The sequence below is a fragment of the Micrasema longulum genome, unplaced genomic scaffold, assembly GCF_059751315.1.
Source record: "Micrasema longulum isolate JH-2025_06_02 unplaced genomic scaffold, ASM5975131v1 h1tg001237l, whole genome shotgun sequence".
Taxonomy (NCBI): Eukaryota; Metazoa; Arthropoda; class Insecta; order Trichoptera; family Brachycentridae; genus Micrasema; species Micrasema longulum.
Genome location: NW_028278424.1, coordinates 317486 through 338015, shown reverse-complemented (window position 1 = coordinate 338015; position 20530 = coordinate 317486). Strand labels below are relative to the sequence as shown.

Here is a 20530-nt window from a genome sequence, read left to right as displayed (position 1 = left end):
AGGTTCTATGGTTGCGGCTATGACATTAAGTCTACTTGGAATGAAATTAATAAAATATTAGGAAGAAATAATAAAACTGATTGTGACACAGTTATTGAAAAATATTTCTTACTGAAAAATTCAATAGAAGACACGACAGAAAAATTTGGATCTTTTTTTGAGGTTGGAGTGAAAGACTTGCTGCACAAATGCACTATTGAAACCAGTGAAATCACGTTTACACCAAAACAACATTCAATGTATTTGCCTAGAGCTAAAACTTCTCAAATAACAAAAATTATAAGCTCGATGAAAAATTCTTTAACAACCGGTATTGACAATATAAGAATGTGCGATATCAAAAAACATGTCTCGGTGTTAGGTCCTATAATTACACACCTTATAAATATTATTTTGCTGACTGGTGTGATTCCGGAGATGTTTAAACATAGCATAGTTAGACCAATTTACAAAGGGGGGGATCATTCAATTGTTAATAATTATAGACCAATTTCACTTTTACCTGCAATTGAAAAAATTTTAGAAAAATATGTCTGCATTTATTTAGATATTTATTTAAAAAAGTTCAACATCATTGATCCTTTCCAATATGGTTTTAAAAAAAAAAAGAGTTGCGATGACTTGCTGCAGGATTTCGCAGATTTCATCAATAACAAATTAAATATTTTGCATCATGTCACTGTACTTTTCATCGATTTCTCAAAAGCTTTTGACACTTTGTGTCATTCTAAATTAATATGTATTTTGGAGTCAATTGGCATAAGGGGTAATTTATTAACTTTTTTTGAAAATTATTTAGTGGGGAGGAAAATGAGTATAAAAATAAAGAATTCATTAAGTCTAGCGAGGGAATGTCTATCAGGGGTGCCACAAGGGTCTATCTTGGGTCCTAAATTGTATATAATTTATGTGTCAGTGATTTGCAACGTTTTTAAAGAAGTAAGGAGATTTATTTTTGCAGATGACACCGCACTAGTTATTTCCAATAAAAACCCATTAGAATCACAAGAGATATTGCAAAGTGATTTCAATAAATTGTTAAAATGGGCTCATGACTATGGTCTCATTATAAATGCAAAAAAGACTAAATGCTTATACATAAAATCTCCTCATGCCAAAAAATATGTTTTGCCTAATATTATTGCTCATTGCACAGATTGCTTGCATGATGGTATTTCTAACACATGTAATTGTGAACTCATAGAATTTGTGGAGGAGTATAAGTATTTGGGTATTTTTATTGATCATAATTTTAAATGGGATCGTCATATATTTAAACTTTGTGATCGATTGCGGACTCTTGTGAGTACTTTCTATAAGTTATCTTTTATTTTGCCTAAAATCACTCTTAAAATTATTTATTTTTCTTTAGTAGAATCAATAATAAGATATGGTATAAAGTCGTGGGGACATTCGACTAAAACTAATATTAAAATGATCCAGGGTCTACAGTATTCTATAGTTAAGCGAATTGTACCTGCAGAGATTTACGAACAAAGAAGTAATAATGATCTCCTGTACAAAACAATCAAAACTCTGCCTGTTCGAGGAATACTGTGGCTTTGCATCATTTTGGAACAATTTCATAGTAATACATTCAAGTTTCCTCTCAAACATAACCATAATACACGCTTCACGTCTAATGATGGCTTGGTAGTACCAAAAGTATGCAATAAATATGGAAATAGAACTCTCAAATATTTAGTACCTAGAATTTTTAATTTATTACCAAAAGAACTTAAATTTAACTCACATTGTAACAAGAGCAAAATAAGAGAGTGGCTACTCGATCAAGAGTTTATATATGAATAGTAGCTTAGGTATAAATATGTTATTTTTTCATGTATTTTCTTGTATTTAAAAAATAAATTTATATATTATTATTTGTATAAACATGTTTATTCTGATCTTTCCGGCTGTTAATTTTTATATGTAATTCATTGTTTTTATAAATGTAAATAATATTATTAAGTCAGTATAAATATAATCTTCACCAACAAGCTACAAAAAGTGGCTTGGTGGGATTTTAGTTTTAGTAAAAATATAACAAGTGAAATTTTTTTAAATTGTAAAAATGTATAATTATGCTATTAAATCAAATAAAAAAAATAAATAAAAATCCAATTCTTGACACCACTGAATTTCGTTTGAATTATTGTGTATTTATTAAATATTTTTTTTCAATTTAATGTGAATTTATTTTTTATGAATGTACATTACAATTAAATATAGATTTTTTAACTCTCGTTCTCGTATACCAGTATTACTTAGTCGTTAATCACACAGTGAATGTACGAGTATAAACGATCATCCTTCCTTCCGTATGACGCCGGAAAAGTTCCGTACCTTATTTCCTGTGCGCAATTCCACCAGAAATGTTTATATTTCTGCCATTCCCATCCTAATATCCTCTTTTTTATATTATTCTAGATTGGATTCCAAAAGTGTTTCCTGTTGCCTACCTAACATACAATAAAGTGATAAACTAAATCTCCCTAATTGCTCCCCTGTTAAAGGTATAGCTAGGTGTTCCAATTTAATTTGTACAACTATCTAAATAAATACACTACACACTGACACTAGATTTAAAATTTATCCGCAATATTTTTTTGTGGCTGTTTTTTTTAAACGCTAAATAAACAGTGTCGACTTTAAAATAATAATTTCTTTAGACGCTACTGATGTTCGTTTAGTAAACCGTTAGATGGTATTAATTTTCTATACAAAAATAAGAATATAGGTAGGTACTTTGATAAAATTTTATCGGTCGCAACATGATAAATAAATCATTTTTAGGCGAATCTTCCTATTTAAAAAAGAAATCGAGTTGACAAATATTATATACTCCCTTCGTAATGAAGGGTCGATTTGCAAATAACGTATGCCTTTATAGAATCTCTAGCAGCTCTAGCTACACAAATAAAATAAACGTATTAAAAAAAATAATGTATTATATGTTTACATACAAATTTAGTTTAGTATTTCGTAATTTTTCTACCAAGCATAAGGTACTATAATTCCCGGTATATTCCTAACAATTTCTTTTACGAAATTATAACTGATTTATCTGAAAATTATACATTTAGTTTTTTTTGTATATTTTATCATAATCATCATTAACTTTCTGCATCCAATGGTGCATAGGGCACTGAATTGGTACTGATATTTTTTTGTTACATAAAGGTGAGATAATTACGCTTCAGGTACCAGCCTAGGGACTAAGAAATATTCTAGTGTAAAAACACCTCTTTTTAAATGAATATTTCATGTCCACCATGTCGCGAATCGAACCCAAAACCTCTCGCATGGTAGGCAAACGCGCCGGCCACTACACGAGGCCGACCAAATATGTATATTTACATTTTTTAAAATTTATTTGTTTTTTTTACTAGATAATTTTTACACCGCTTTTTTAAACCTTCCAATGTACTGTTTTGTACAATATGAAAATGCATAAATGTTTGTACAAACATCTCTTATATCGATCTTGCAGGCTCCACCCTCTGGTTTTTACATTTCGCTCTGGCCTTAAATTGACCCACTGACCTTTCTGAAGGGTATCAACACCGAAAGGGCGAACTGTATAATTGATGGGTGATGTTTGGATTGTTTTATTTTATTATTAACCCGTATTTAGTACATTTCACCGAATATCACACAATCTGTTTCTTTTTAAAGAATAACCACGAGGAACTTCAGCCCTACGCCTAATGTTTTCTCGCGCGGTAAAAATTAGACCATTAAATTGTTCCGCAAAGTTTCTTGAAAATGTACGAAAAAAATAATAAAATATATTTGAATAAAAACGCACCATTTTGATCGACGTCGCTGGTTCATATGAACCGACCAATGATATGAGAGCTATGAAGAATATCCGGTTGGCCTACCGCAAATAACCAATCGGAAGAACTAACAGAGAACAATCTTCGACGCCACACGCGGAGTTATTTCAGAAATACAACACTTTAAAAAATCATAGCGTTGATAATACGATGTATAAAAATAAAATAATTATTTTGGCTTAGTTTAATAGTCTATTAACAAATAAAAAAAATAAAAAAGGACACCGAACTTCCTCATTATTTATTTATTTATTTATTCATTCAAAATTACACTAGTTTAAATATTTATGAACTTATTAAGGCTTTTTAGGCTATGCCCGTGTCAAGCCACAATAAATAACAATAAAAATACAAGGTAAAATTAATTAGATCAAATTATAATGACATAGAATCACAATCTAGAAAAAAAAGGTAAATGTAATTTTTGTGTTAATCCTACTCTGTCTCTGGAATGAGATAAAATTTACCTTTTACAGTGAGTATTTTTTTTATGGGATGTATTTCTAATTTATTTATTTAATTTAACATTTAGTCGCATTATATTTCCAGTAATAACGTTACCAGTTTATCCGTACCAAGTCTCGTCTCGAGAAATTCGGTGAAATATGTTTCAATGAACTTGTTGAGTATATTGTCTGAAGCTAGAGCAGTTGAGAGTTATACTGGGTCAGCGTGTGGAGGAGCGAGGTAGAAGGTAGGCCATTGTCTGGGAAATGGCAGAACGTACAATTCGTACAAGCTGTGTTTCTGAAGTTCTGCGGATTTTGGCCAACGAAAGATTATCTGAACTAAAAAAAAAAATGTACTTAATTAACATATTACAACAGAGATGAAGAACATTAAAGAGAAGGTAATATAGAAGTCTGGGCATCTACAGGGCTTATGACCTGTCAATGGCTGGTTTAAGTGGCCACTTAACACACTGTGTAACATTCACCATTCTGCCCATATTTAAACATCTACATTCCTTCAATTCTTTCATCTTATTGTTTACAATACATAAAATCAATTAATGTTATATCGTAGGTTCATAAACCTTTATTCTTTTATGTTTTGTGTTAAAATCATTTATGTTTTACTACTAAGTTCAATGCAATTATTATACATTTTTACATACGAGCTCATTACATCATAAATTAAATGTGAATAACACATTTTTATTGAAATACTCTTATACATACGTTCATGTGTGACCTTTAGTCTGATGTTAATTTTTATCTTACAAAATTAACATTTAAGATAATATTAATTATTAATAAATACTTAAGATTTTATTTTCTCTTATTGTAATTTTACTTTGGTGCCTATTATTAAACTTTTAAATTGTATTTTTTCATGTTTCTCTCAAAATGCATTTCACAATCAAATACATTGAAATCATCAATGCCCGTATTCACAGACAGGCGGCCTCCGTAGTATAGTGGTTTAAACGCTTGACTCACGCACGGAATGTTCCGGGTTCCATTCCCGATGAGAACACAAAAATTATATTTCTTTTTTCTCAAGCATGGGTGTTTGTATTAAAATTTACTAAGTATATATTAAAATATCACATTTATGTAGACATTCACTTGAAGGTGAAGAGACAGTAGAATGTACCTTCCTCATCTTGAATTTTGCCTCTAAATATGGTCATAAATCTTCTCTTTCCTTTATAATAACGTAAATCATTTATGTATTCTATCGTAAAATATTGTTTTTGTCGGTTACAGTGTTGTGGCGATCATGACTCGATATGAGCACCGAAACTCTTTTTACACGGGGAATATGTTCCACAATGTACCGCGTAAAAAAAGTTTTTTTTAAATATTTTTTTATTAAATCGTACAACATCATTTCCTTACCGTACCTAATGGAGCATAGGGCTCTGCATTGGTACACCAATCGCAGCGTATCTTGATCATTTTTTTTACATGAAGGTATCAGTCTTACGCTTCAGGTACCAGTCCGGGGACTATGAAATATTCTAGTGTGAAAACACCTTTTTAAATAAATATTTCATATCAATCATGTCGGGAATCGATCCCGAGACCTCTTGCATGGCAGGCCAACGCGCTGACCATTACACCACGAGGCCGAATCATACAACAAAATTTATTTAATTTTTTTCTTCCAACAGGAGTTAGAACAAACTCATTTTGGGACAGAAAAATATTTATTTCAAGGTATGGTAATAATATAGTAACAAATAATAATATGTACATAAAACTGAAAAAACATAGCAAGTATAAAATACAAATAAATTATAAACAAAACATAGTAAACATTTACACAGTAAGAAATATCCGAGGTAAAATAAAAACTTCAAACTAAATTTTACTTTCCACGTACCTCCCCAAGTAGTATTTTTTTTATTGTAATTTTTCTTGTATGACAATCATTTTGGGATATAAAATAAATAGGAGTTGTTTACTATTCACTGTGCCATAATTTTTTTAAAAAATTTATCATGTCGACAAAATACTTAAATCAATCGTAACACAGGTAATTCACTATCACCCTTACCTTAAACCACCCGTTTCGTGGTGACCGACATCGTCAGACCGGTGGGAGACTAAGCATTTTTTTATGTTATGCACAATTACACAAGTGCAAGCAGAGGTTGTCAATCATGATTTAACATAATAATTATATAAAATCATGATTAACAAGTCTCTCACCAGTTTGACGATGTCGGTCACGGCGAAACCCGGTCGCTGGTGAAAATAAAAAATTATAGTGATGATAAACTGTGAACGTATTTTTATAACTAACCCTTTACTGAACAATTTGTATAATTCTAACTATTTATTTATCCATCAATGGTTCAAATAACCCTTTACAAAAATAATCACTGCAGTGAACGAATTACAACGTAACACTTGATATGAGATGTATATATTAAAGTATAATTCAAAGCAAATCAAATTAAAGTAAAATACAAAATAACAAAAAACATACAAAGCAGAAAACAACATTAAGATGGAAACATAACATCAGTAAAATAAAAAATAACAGTAATTATGAGAAAATCATACGTCCTAAAATATATGTGTTACTAAGTAAAAGAGCGATGTAGGAAATTCCAAAAACAAAAAGTATAGTTATATTACCATTACGCTTTCTTAAATTAATGTTTTTTTTTTATATATCATTTTTTGTACCGTGCTATTTTGATACCGTGTAAAAAGAGGTTCAGGTGTAGGAATATATATATTTATATAATTATATATTTAATTATCAATTTTTGTTTCGCCACCCTTGTATTGTCCTGTGTTGGTTGTGTCATGCTTCCTACCTGCGGGCGGGGGTTGAGGATTGATATCGGCAGAAAGGGGTGAGTGTTTCCTAGTGGCTGGTGGGCGGCGCGGGGCGGGGCGCCATAGGCGTCGCCGTCGGGGCGCGTACGGACAGATCGATAGCAACTTAGTGGGTTTATTATGCGTTTATATGCATAGTCCTCTCGATTATTTCAGTCGTGGGATGGGGGGGGGGGGACATAAAAAAATACAATAAAAATATAATGGTAAAAAATAGCTTTGGTAATGTATTGTACATGTAAAAAATTACATTATAGCCCGGAGAAAATAGGTACCACTGAGAAAAATATATTGAAGATCATATTCATTAAATTAATAAAAAATGAAAATAATTTAGAATATGCGGATCCGTGTATTTTACACGCAATTATTAATTACATTTTTAATACTTTGACTGTGAAATACGTTAAGTTGTTGTTTAAAAATAATTCAAACACTCCTACGGTTCATTCAAAAAGCTTTATTTTTAAAAAATGTTTAAATGCTTCATTATTTTTTTTTAAACATCAGTTTTTTTTTTAAATTTATTTATTTTTTAAATATTTTTTTTTATTGCAACAACATTTCTAACATTTCTTAATTGTTTTTATTTTGATACCGATAATGTACTTAATCAATAGCTTACATCACTGCGGAAAATTTATGTTGACTGTTTTCACAATTTTCTTTTATATATATTCTTATTTTCTGTATACAATATATGTAAAAACTGTTAATTTTAATTAATAAATGAACCATAACTTTACTTGGTGATGTCCTATCTCTGTTACAATCAATTTCTTTTCATGTTCCCAACCATATCACACAACTTGGGATTCTTTGGGATAGATCCTCCGGCTTTTCATAGATCTCTTCGCCACTAAATCAGTGTGGGATGACGATGGATTTGCATGGTTTAGCTCGAAGTCTTAGTGCACTCGAAGGTGTTGAAAATTGACTTTAAATTGACTTTTTTGAAAATTGACAGTTTCGGTCGCGTCACATTTTTTAAGCGCTTTGGTCGAATCGCCGAAACGTACAAGAATCACAGGAAAATGGAACTTTAAAGATGCGTTCGGCGTAGACAATTTAAAAAGATTGGTTGCATTGATCATTCTGAAATGTGGAACGTTCGATTAGAAAAAGTGACACCTTACAGTAATTTTTGAACATATTATTTATATCTTTAATGTTTACATTTTCATCGTTCATTATGCGAAAAATTAAATAAAATAACTTACAAATTACCTCGCTGGATAATATAATGACTGTTATAATTATAATACCGGCAATTCACACGCCCAATATCAAAATAGTCCAGTGATCAGTCATAGTTCCCTCATGATGAGAGGAATGTAGTCTGCTTCTAATTATCTGGGGCCTGAGGTCACAGATCGCGTGGCCTCTCAACTTTACTGGCGGTATTTAGGGACTGAGTCTACCAAACCGTCAATGAATGAACTGTAAAATTTTTGTATTATTTTTTTACTCGTTTTAATTTAAAAATATAATATTCCATCACTGGTGTCCCGCGAGGGAAATATATTTAATTATTAATATTTTGATTGTATTTTAGCTTAGTTTCATTTTTTTTAATTCGCTCATTGCTTAAATGTGTACCATATTTGTAAAATAACGCATTAAGTAATTTTACAAACTTGTATATAGACATTTTAACGGAGACAGAAATGTTCAAACATTTACAGAACGATGGAAGTTGTCACTTCGAGAACGAGCATTTTTTTCTTTTATCTGGACACCGCCGGGAGACTTGTCCTCAGATGCAGTGTGCGGGTGCGGTGGGCAAGCTGCACTGGAGTATGTTTTACGGAATCGCTGATGAACAATGAAGAAACCGACAGACAGTTACAATTCATTCTAGTACTATCTAATTATGTGTATTTATACCATTATCAAATCATAAGAGCCGTGAGCAAAACAAATTAACTCGGCAGGAAATCAGTCCCTAACGACGAGAGACATTCGCCTGATGCGTAATAGTTATATTCCATGAATCTTCCATACACGGAGATATGGACCAAATCAAACATCCCGCAATAAGACAGTCAAGATTTAGGTAAGTCTTGTAGATTACTACTACTACTACCATCACGCTATTTTCCTGTAGGGGTAGACAGAGAGGATGGACCACCACATACGTCTATCCTGACATAGATTCCAGACCAGACCTAATATTTTGGTTTATCTGATCATCTCACGTCTTTCTTGGTCGTCCTCGTTCTACGTTACCATTCAGTATCGCCATAATTTATAACTGTTTTGACATTTTATCGCCATCTATTCGTTCTACATGACAAACTCTCAGGGAGGTTAGCGATATAGACAGATATTTATTTATTTATTAACGGACTTAGTCTATTCAAAAAATCTTTATAATACAAACAGGCACAATTGAATAAAATACAAATAAAGAAAATTAAAGCTAGGTTAAAAAAATAATTTTCAAAACAAGATCTAGAAAGACTAACACCAAGAAAGTCCAGATCCTGTCTCGAGTTTACAATGCGACACTATCGGGACATTGGTGCATGCAAGCCATAGTTTGTGCTGTGCTGATCAAGGAACAGCACATTATTATTTCGTAATCGGCGGATCGGAACATTGAATGCTGCTTGTTCCAGTAACGATGGTACATCAATTAAGCCATTTAGTAAATTATACATAAATATAGAGTCAATGTTATTTGTACGTTTTTGTGGACTTGAGATTTTTAACAATATTTCAACATAGATGGAGAATCCCGTTGAGGAGGTAATATTGAAGTCTAGGCATTTACAGGGCTTATGATCCATCATTGGCTGGCTTAAGTAAACACTACAAACTGTATTATACATAGGCCCTTTTCACACATGCATCGCAAATCCACCCGGCCCAGTAAGTTTACCGCTTTCATCCTACAAACGCATACACAAGATGTCGCCTTTTGTAGGGTGAACCCGTAAAATTACCGGGCCGGGTGGATGGCGTGGCATGTGTAAAAAGGGCGGTACTTTTACTATTTTTCTCGATAATACCACGTTATTATTGAATTATATTTTATTAAGTTATTTTGCCTCGATTGCTTGGATTCTCATTTAAGAAAGTTATTTTATAAAGGTAAATATAAAAAGTTTCAGTATCTACATATACACATATTTACACCATTAAAATACGTTCTGGTTTTAATTTAATTGGCCGCCTAGTTCACCCATTGAAGCAATTGAGTCGTTGATTTATCGATCGATCAATAAATATTTTTTATTGATTTTATCCTATACCCGTAATGTATCTTATAATTCATATGATTTAACTACTTTATATGGCTTAGCTATAGCAAATATAAAAAAAAATAGTGCACGTAAAAAAATAAAAATAATGTTTCTGGTATTTCCAAAGTAAAAAATAAATATTATGTCTACAGTACTAAACCCCTTCAAAGTGCTTTGAAGAAGTTTTGTGCTATCTAGTGTTACTATAATTTTTCATGTTTCATATTTGTGTGAAAATTTAAAATATCTTCGTCAGTAAACAGTAATTGAACAAAAATACACATTATATTTTTCATACAGAAAACATAATTTTACTTTGTAGATAAATGTGAATTTCCAATGTAATACGGACCCTATCAGGGCTTCCGGATATTTGGTAATCCGGATGACTGGAGTTCGGATAAACGGAGTTCTACTGTATTTATTATGCTTATTAAATAAATAAAAAGAAGTGTACAAATAAATTAAAGTTGTGCGGATAAAAAAGAAAGTTGCATAATCAGTTTTTCTGGGTTATTATGCTGCGTGTCGATCGTATTTCCGACGTTATCTATCGCATTACAGCGTCGTTGATGTCAACATGAACCCTGATGATGGACGCTGTAACGCGATTCGAAACGTCGGGAAAGAATACGAACGACACATGCCATAATTACCCAAAAAAACTCATTGTGTTGGACGGCCGTGAAAATTAAAAATAATCCTGTTCGTATTAGGTACACGTTTTTTTTTTATTTAATTTTATTTATTTATTGTACATAAACAAACACTCGACAATGATATAATAACATAAAAAAGATACGGTTTAAGGACAGACCAGCGAAGTTTCTAAATAAAAATCATACATATTAAATTGTAGTACAACAAAACAGTGTGTGTTTATGTTTATGTGTATTTGTATGAGAGTAAGTGTAAAGGTGTGTTTGTGTGTATGTGGGAGTAAGTGTTCGGGTGTGTGTAAGTGTGAGCATCATTAAATAGCAAGTGGGATCGTATCGCAGCCAGAAAGAATCACTCTTAATTTATTTTTAAATACATTAAGGGGCGTGTAAAATATATCAATAGATGAAAAAAAAGCATTATAGTTAGAGTAAGAACGATAGAGGAAAGAGTGATCGTCAGTCATGAATCAATTAATTCGTTGAATTTCCTGTACGTTTATGTAAATCAGTTCATTCATAAGCGCGAACAGGCATTTTATTATTTGGCGCACTTTGCGTTGATTTGAATCCACTCAGTTATCTGGAGCGTGTACGAATTGAAGCGCTGTCAAGTCGATGTGGTCATCGCAGTTGTTCCTGTACTCCTCGCTTGATAGGCGAGTTACATCGCTGGTGCACTAATAGGCCGTGGGAGGAAACACTACTTATTGAATTATGCTGTACTCTTCAAACAAACTAAGGAATGATGTAATACTATTTATACCGTATACCACTGAGCCTCGATTATAATTGAAAGCTGAAAGAGTCATCTTCAATGAAGATGCCCAGTGGTTTTTTAAAAATTTGTTTACTGCTTCTGTAATCATTACAAAATTAAAACATGTAAAAAAAACTCTTTATGAATAAATATTGTTTTTAAAACCTTTGGGATGAAGTGTCGGAAGACCTAAACTAAAGTGGTTGGATTGTGTGAAGTAGGACGTAGGACATCGCATGTTTGTGTCATGCATCAGAAATTGAAGATAGACGAATGATAAAAGGAGCGAAGGGAGATATTTCCTAATAAGGTCAGGTCAGGACCCTCGATCAATGAATTTTTTACCATAAATCACGAAAATTCACATTCTAGGATTTACTATGATACTCCGCGATTATTGGACAATACCTTTTTCAGTTTCTTTTAAAAATACACCCATCGATCCTTGTTTGTAACTTAGTCTCAAGGCACACATTTAACTGATACGATAATTATCCTTCTTTTAAAAAACCTCGCACTATCCTGGATTCAAACTAAAGATATCAAATTTTTTTTCTATGATGTATTTTGTTGCCCTTCAATAAGAATTTTTTTTTAAATTTCCTTTTTTAATTACTATAAAATAAAAAAAGTACCTTCTAGTATTTTACAGAATATTTTCTTTTCTCTTATATTTAAAACCTAAAAAAATAATACCTGTCTATTTATTATAGGAGCAAAAAAATCATAAACATTTCTTGTATACCCACGAACAGGCCATGCTTTTGTGGGATTTCATGTTCACTTTTTTTACTGTTAATTTGTATTTCATTGCTATGTTATTATCCTTTATTTTTTTAATTGTCTGTTTTACCTCTTATGTATATTGTAAAATTCAAAACTCTATTCTCTGTGGACTGGATTTACATGGGAATTTAAAATATAAATTTGACCAAACAAAAAAAGCCATTGTAAATTATCAGCGTTATTACGAAGTCTGGAGCATTGTCTTTTATACTGACATTTCTACGTTTTGAAACAGATTCTAAATAAACTTTTTTATTTTTTTCTCTGCTTGAAAAGAGGAAACGTCCTATTCACCATTCACCTATAAAATGCACAGTGATTATAACCACCTGTTGGTTTCGAAGACTTGACATATTTTTTACGCTACCATATCGTATTCACAATCTGATAGCACATGTGACACTGAATTCTATTTACGTAACATTTTATTATACAATAATATAATCTATTATTAAAATTATTCACCTGTGTGTACATAGTCAAAGAAAATGTCATGTTTTTTCTTTCATGCATGTGCGAGTTTTATTTTTTTAGTGAACAGTTATCTTGTTGGTATGTTGACCTTTTTAATATAAATAAATAGATTTTGTCTAGGCATTTCTGTAAACTCTCGTATTTTTTTTACCAGCATACTTGTGAAAGTTTGTTTTTCTTATTTTACCTTCGAGCGCTTTTGCGTTATCGCCATTCTAAAGATGTTTACTAAGACGATAAAAACGAAAGCGTTCAATTGAAGAATAAACAAAGATATCTAGCAAGCAACGCTCGTTATTTAAATCTGTATTAATTAATGCACTTCAAAAATAACTTTCATTTTGCCAAAATATATCGTCATTCGACTCCGCATACAGTTTGTTAATAAGCTTATTTCATTTAACTCCTTTGCGTTTTATTGTGACAGAGGAGTGACTGCGATGCAGTTATACCAATAATCCCGTCGTTCTCTTTTAAAACATTATTAGTTCATATCATATTGGATCGTTATAGTTTAAATAAATCATTATTTTATTCCTACTAATAATGTAACGCATTATCTAAAATATAATCTTATATTAATGTTTATAATCTTAAGTAATTACTAAACCGATTCATGGCTAATAGGTTGTACTTTTGACTTGTTTTATAGTTATTTGGGGGCAGTTAAATTTATATTTTGTATTTCACTAATCCAAAAAAAAAACCACGTGCTTTTCCAGTTAAACTGTATTTCATAGCTTTGTTGATTTTAGTTTGTTAAATACACAAGACCTAAAAGTCGACCGCGTGTGTACTTCAATACAGAGATCACAACCAAAGTATAGTTGTTTATTGACTTTATAGATTTCGAAAGCCAAACAACTGTTAAATGGGTTCCACGAAATGGCCTTTGCTCGTTGTTCTGTGAGAGCAAATATAAGTTATCGACTCGACTGTCGAATCTAACATACCGCGTTCAAACTCACGGGTACGATGCGTCTTTTTTATTTTCCGTGATTTTGATTTGTTTTTGCAGTATTCGAATGTCTATGTTCGTCTTTTCGGTAGTTCAAGGCTTTTCGTCGGATTAATCCAGCTTTTTAGTATCGACTCTAATCGTAAAGTTCCGCATAGTCGTACCCAGTACTGTTACCGAACCGCGGTACGTGAGTTTTATAGTGGGCGTGATTTATACTTCAGACGTTTACAATATTGCGTGTCAATGGAGTATTCTTCCAACTTCCAGACCGATATTTGTTATCTCATTTTCCAACAAACGTCTTTTCATTCCCCTACACAGGCTCCTTTCTATGGAGAGTTTACGAGTCGAGTCGATTGATTGAGAGGCGCACCGGCTACTTTCTTTGCATTCTTTATAGCGACTGGTTCCTCGTAAGTGAATACATTTTTATCTTATGATAAATCAATTTTAATTGGCAATTTGATTGAATGTCTTAATTTTTTTAGACCGAGGATGTGGGAACCGATTGCCGAGAGCAAATGTAAACTTCTCTGCTTCTAAATAAATGAAATCTGGTCGTCACGCTTGTTATTACATCAGTCGGATAATTGCTTCTGTAAAAATATGTTAATGCACATATTTTTACACGTTCGTGTGTACTTACGCTCACTTCCCGTTTCATAATAATCACGAGGGATCTATTGTTTTGGTTTGCATTATATCATTCGCTGTTAGCGCGTGTCTCCGGCGTGGAGGAGTACAAGGGAACCCGGCCAATGGTCAATAGGTAGTGATCGAGCTTTGTACGAGTAGACGAGTACTCGGGAGAAGTGCGCTCACCGATAGCTGCTGCTCACCCGCGTTCGTTTTCCGCCTGCCGACATTCTCGAGCCGTCAAAGTACCTTCCTCTTACCTTTGTGTAGGAAATTTGATTTCATTTCTACTTTTTTCGAGCTTCGGGTTTTATTATCCGCAATGCCCGCGGAGCGAGGCTCCGCGCCTGCGCCCTCCTCCCCCTCGCGGCCCGCGGCCCGCAGTCCGCCGCCGGTCCTCGCACGGGACGCACGCCCGCGCCCCGCCGGACGAAACACGCCCGAACCGTTCAGGAAGCTTCATCTTCCTCTCGCTATCGTCTCAGAGTTTAGTGTATCGGGCCCGAACTAGGTACCTAGGGTGACCCATTTCGCGGTGAAATTAGAAAGGGAGGTATTCCGAATATCGGTGCTCGAATTGAGCTCTAAACATTGCGCGAAAAGTAGCGCATTCGAGCTTTTACCAGTGATATGAAACAGTGTTTACGGAAAACTGTTCTTAGTGTCATTTAATTAGTGCTTTCTCAGTACCCCGGTTCAGTGAATGTTCTAAAGAAACAGTCGGCTGGAGTGAGTTTATGCTTTTCCTGGAATAACTGCTATCGAAAGGTATACATCACGATTTTAACTATTTTGTACGATAATGTTAAATAGGTTATTTGTCATTTTATGAAATATTAAAATTAGATAAGGCGGACGTTATCCTGGCGAATATCGATTTAGAAGAAACTATATGTTTCTATACATTGGATTTGAGTATCGCTTTATGCTGGCTAGGAATGAAATATTAATTTGCTGGATCTTACGAGAGCTCTCACACTTGAACGCGATGTTTATGTACTGAGATGAAATAAAACCCTTCCCTTACAAAATATTCCGAGCTCACCGAATTGATAACCAATAAAATTGCGCGATGGGGAGAAGAACCTCGAGAGTACTGGGGCAATACATTTTGATTTAGGCCGTCAAAACCCTCTGCTCAATAATATTTTAGGGGAACTGTAGAATGAGATTCGGTGTAAATGTTAGTTTTTAGAACACGCTTATCGTATTGTAGAATATTTTTATTCGTACCAGAAATGTTTATTTAAGAGCTTAATTTAAAAGCAAATGCCTTTGATAATTTTGATTAAAATCTTCTTCAATATTTGTTTACATAACACCATACCCAACGTGCAAAAACCGAATATTTATTTATTTTTTATTTATTTAATTTTACAATACGCCCAAGGGGCATTTACAAAAAATATACAGGTAAGTACAAACATAGTGAGTAAAAATTTAAAAGATAACGCTTTTTTGTATACATGTAGAAACAATAAAAAGTGAAACTTTACATAGTAAAAAAGAAAAAAAAAATAACGAATATAAGCCATACGTGACGTTGAAGATCCCATACGGATAAGACGTTATGTTTCAGTGCCTTACCTTTACTGAGACGTACCTGTAGCGTGGCATCAAACAAAGCGCGTAATTTTAAAGTGTGCATTAGACGACTTATTTTATAGAAGGTGGCAATAATTTAAACCAAAGAGCCTGCCTCGTAGCATAACTCATTGTTAATGCCCTTTGAACTCATGCTATCGACGTTTATCTACAAAATGGGGGCTCCAAAAAAACTTTATCTCGCTTTCGTGATTATCAACGTGATATAAATCACCATTTCGTGTCTACGTGCATTCTATATTGCCAGAGCACTTAATTTTATATGTTCATGCGTATAAAACATTCCCTTGTTGGTTAAACGATTGATTTTTGCATTATTTAACGGTATTTAAAGTGTTGTCAGCTTTTTTTTTACATGCGATGTGCCACGGTTTTTTAGTTTTTTTAAATAAATTCCTCAATTCCTCTTAGCTATAGTCCTTAAAATGTAAGATGATTAGAATGACAGCTGTCAAACTCAAATCAATAGTGATGGGAAATTACTGATCACTGATCATGTACCGATAAAATCGATTTTATCAGTTTTTTCATGCAAACATGAAACTCTGTTTCCGAAAATTGATTTAAAAAAACGCAAAAACAAGCCTTTTATACTGTGTTGAATACAATCATTCACCAAAAAAAAGACATTTATACTTTTTTCGTGAACATTATCAAACGAACTTTTTTTTTATTCGATCAATTTACATTGATCAATTTGTCCTATCTCTGACGTTTTTGCAAAATGATGTAACCTTGTAAGAACGTCGTTAATAATTAGGTTTAATTTTTTTTTTTTTAATTCTTTAGTTGATTTAATATATTTATGTTGATTTTTGTGTCATGAATTGTATAAAAAAAAAAAAAACTTTATTTTTTTGGTATGTGTATTTTTGTACATACACAAATCTGGATTTCTCCCGAGGGGGAGTAGGTATATATTTTTTATCAATATTCCTACAGAGACGAATACATCATCTCTGTAGGAATATTGATAAAAAATATATACCTACTCCCCCTCGGGAGAAATCCAGATTTGTGTATGTACAAAAATACACATACCAAAAAAATAATGTTGTGTAATAAGATCTGGTCAAAATATAAGTATAAATAAATTGCTGAATCATCTGCAGGCGATTACTAGTACTTAATTTAACTCGGAAGAGTCTTAAATATATAAAATAAAAGTAATATGCTAATTAAAAATACTTAACTTCAATATCAATACATAGATGGTGCTCCAACACGCTAGTGAATGCTTTCTCATTTAATAAGATATATACAAGAATCAAAATGATACCAATGTCGATATTCGCTAATAAGCGGAATGGGGAATGTTGTTAAAAACGTAAAGTGGCCACTCAACCCAGCCAATGACAGGTCATAAGCCCTGTAAACGCTCGAATATCGATAATCCTGAATTTGAAAAAATTCTACCTCATCTCTGTAGGAATATTGATAAAAAAAAATAAAAAAATAAATAACTTACCAAATACGAATGAAATTCGTGTGTCAATATAAATCACTCCTTAGACGTTACTACAAAGTTATGTCGTCAGTTTTTCTGACAACTGTCATTCTAATCATCTTACATTTTAAGGACTATAGTACCGCTACTTCTGTCAATACTAAACTAAGCAACCATCCACTAACCTTTTGCTCCACGCAGTCGCTACTTTTTCAAAATTTAGCCTAGTGCGGTAATTTGTATTGCGTATACTTAAATTAACACAATTGATTGCACATTTATCGTGGGATAATATTACGACGAAAAGTGCTTTATGATAGCCGATACTAATATCTTATACCAGCTTAATGATCCGCTGCCGCGAGTAGTGTAGCACATACAATTTTAGTTGTGACATCATGCCCCCGCAATATTTTCACACATGTCGTGATAATGGATATATTTTTAGATTGCGTTCGTCAAGCTCTGTTGGATTTAATGCTTAACTAGATATACCTGAGATCATTATGCGTGATGGAAGAAGACAATATTGCCGCTACTAGTTTACCACTATGAGAGTATTTGTGCATAGAAAAATAAATGAAATTTAAAAGAAAAACTGTCATAAAAAAAATATTTTCAGCAGTTGTTACCATTTTTTTTAATTTTCACGTTTATTAAAAAATAATAAAAAAATATTGTTTTTTTTAGTTTATTGCGTTTAAGTTTAAATTCTTAATACGCCTATTTTGTCGGCCTCGTGGTGTAAATGTCAGCGCGTTTGCCTACCATGCGAGAGGTCTCGGGTTCGATTCCCGACATGGTTAATATGAAATATTGATTTAAAATGTGTTTTTCACACTAGAATATTTCGTAGTCCCTGGACTGGTACCTGAAGCGTAAGACTAAACGTCTTACCTTCATGTAACAAAAAATAATCAAGATACGCTGCGATTTGCTTACCAATGCAGTGCCCTATGCACCATTAGGTGCGGAAAGGGAATGATGATAATGATTCCTATACAATTTTGCCAAATACAAGAGCCTGATTATTTATCGGTAAGATCAATCCGAATTGGTTTTATTTGTAAAAAATGTTAACGGAAAAATAACAAAAAAAAATACAAAATCAAATAAAGGGGTTTGTCAGATCGTGGGTATCCCATTATTACCCTTAAACAAAATCCTCTCTGCCAACCCCTACGGGGAAATGACGTGATGGTAATAAACGAAAAATGTTCATAATAGAAAAATGAGAGTTAATCTCATTAAAAAATATGTTCTTTAGTTTTTTAATTGTAAATAAAAGTGTAGTATTCAATTTCTTACTTAGTCACATGTACACGATCTAACAATAACATACTTTTTATTTATAAACATAATATATCTACTCGTATGTTTACTCTGTATGCCTGTAAGTACACCTGTACAAGTCGTGAGTATTTTGTTTCAGTTTGTTTTTTCATACGCTTCGTGCTTCTGTCAGTAGCTGAATTCTCACGGTGTATATCAAATATGCGATATGATGCTAAGATCAAATAATATCCAATGAGATGTGGGTGTGTAGTGTATTGCAGCGTAAATCAGCTGATGATTTCATGCAACCTTACCCGCGCACTCTATAATAATAATCATGGTTTATTAACAAAAAATTACAATTTCTTTATCTATTACATACACACTTAGGTAATAGATTTCTCTGGATTATGTCTAGTCTGCCTAACTAGGTACAACCTGTTTTAAGGCAGACATTTTTATGCAAAATAAACACTAACATGACTACCTACTAGTTAATTTATTATAGTCATATTTTAGAATGTTTTTGAGTAAGTTTTTCGATTTTTCTCTACCTAACCCTTTCGCTCCTGAGATATTTTTCAAAATTTTCTTTACTCTCCTTTTTTTGGACCATCTCTCCACTTTGGATACTGGAGCTATCATATAAAAAAACTTTTTTTTTAAGTGGCCAGTAACATGCACAATCGTTGTGGCCAGGATCTAACAGAATATAGAAAGGCAATTAGAATTTTTGTTTGTACCCACACAAACGTGTTGGCCAGGAGCGGAAGGGCTAAATCCAGTAACCATTTTTTTTACTTATTTATTTAATTGAATTCGGGTCGTGGTTTTGTAATGTTCGGGTAACATATTGAATATTTTGGGGCCCAGAAACCTGCAATTTCTTTGCCCGAATTCAGAGTTTGTTGTAGACCCCATGACCCATCCTTTAGTTTGACTTCTGTTAGTGTGGGAGTGTTCCTTTTGGGATTTGGTAGAATAATTTGCTTTCACAAACATAATTATTCTAGATATATAAAATTCTTCTAATATATTGAATTCCTCGAACAACTTGACGCTGGGGTATCTGAAGGGCTTTTCAAAAATTATTTTAATAGTCGATTTTGAGCAGATTCGAGAGGTTTTAATATTGATTTATAAATTTCTCAAATTCCTAATTCATTTTATAGGAAATTTAAACTTTTTAAAGTTTTTCCCACTTAACTAATATAAACAAAACTATGCTATTTGAATACATATAATAATAAAGTGTTTTTAATAGTACCAACAGCAAACATACAACGGGATTCTAAATATTGACGTTTCTTTACGGATATCGCAGTACGAACTCGCAACACCGATCGTGTTTGTTTTTCATTTTTTCATCCGACCATGTCGTGTTATGGTAAATATCAACTTTTACCTCGTGTAGCTATGAAGAATCCGCTGCAATTTCTCAAATAGATGACAGAAGTTCTTGTTTGACGTAAAATACACATTTATTCGAATGTTTGATGTATTTACTCGGATTGAACTATGCCCACACGAGTGCTTAG

The 20530-nt window shown here is 32.6% G+C and overlaps 1 protein-coding gene across 8 annotated transcripts in view; it reads left to right on the top strand.

Annotated features, from left to right (window-relative positions):
- Positions 1 to 20530, top strand: part of beta-Spec (spectrin beta chain) — a 164535-nt gene that overhangs the window by 36190 nt on the left and 107815 nt on the right. For 2 of the 8 annotated variants that reach the window (XR_015823784.1, XM_088234426.1), the window contains exon 1: positions 15048 to 15433. The exons of the other annotated variants lie outside the window; for them this stretch is intronic. The gene's annotated coding sequence lies outside the window, so the exon portion shown is untranslated. Of the gene's footprint in view, positions 1 to 15047; positions 15434 to 20530 lie in introns of those variants that run through there. 8 annotated transcript variants of the gene reach the window in all.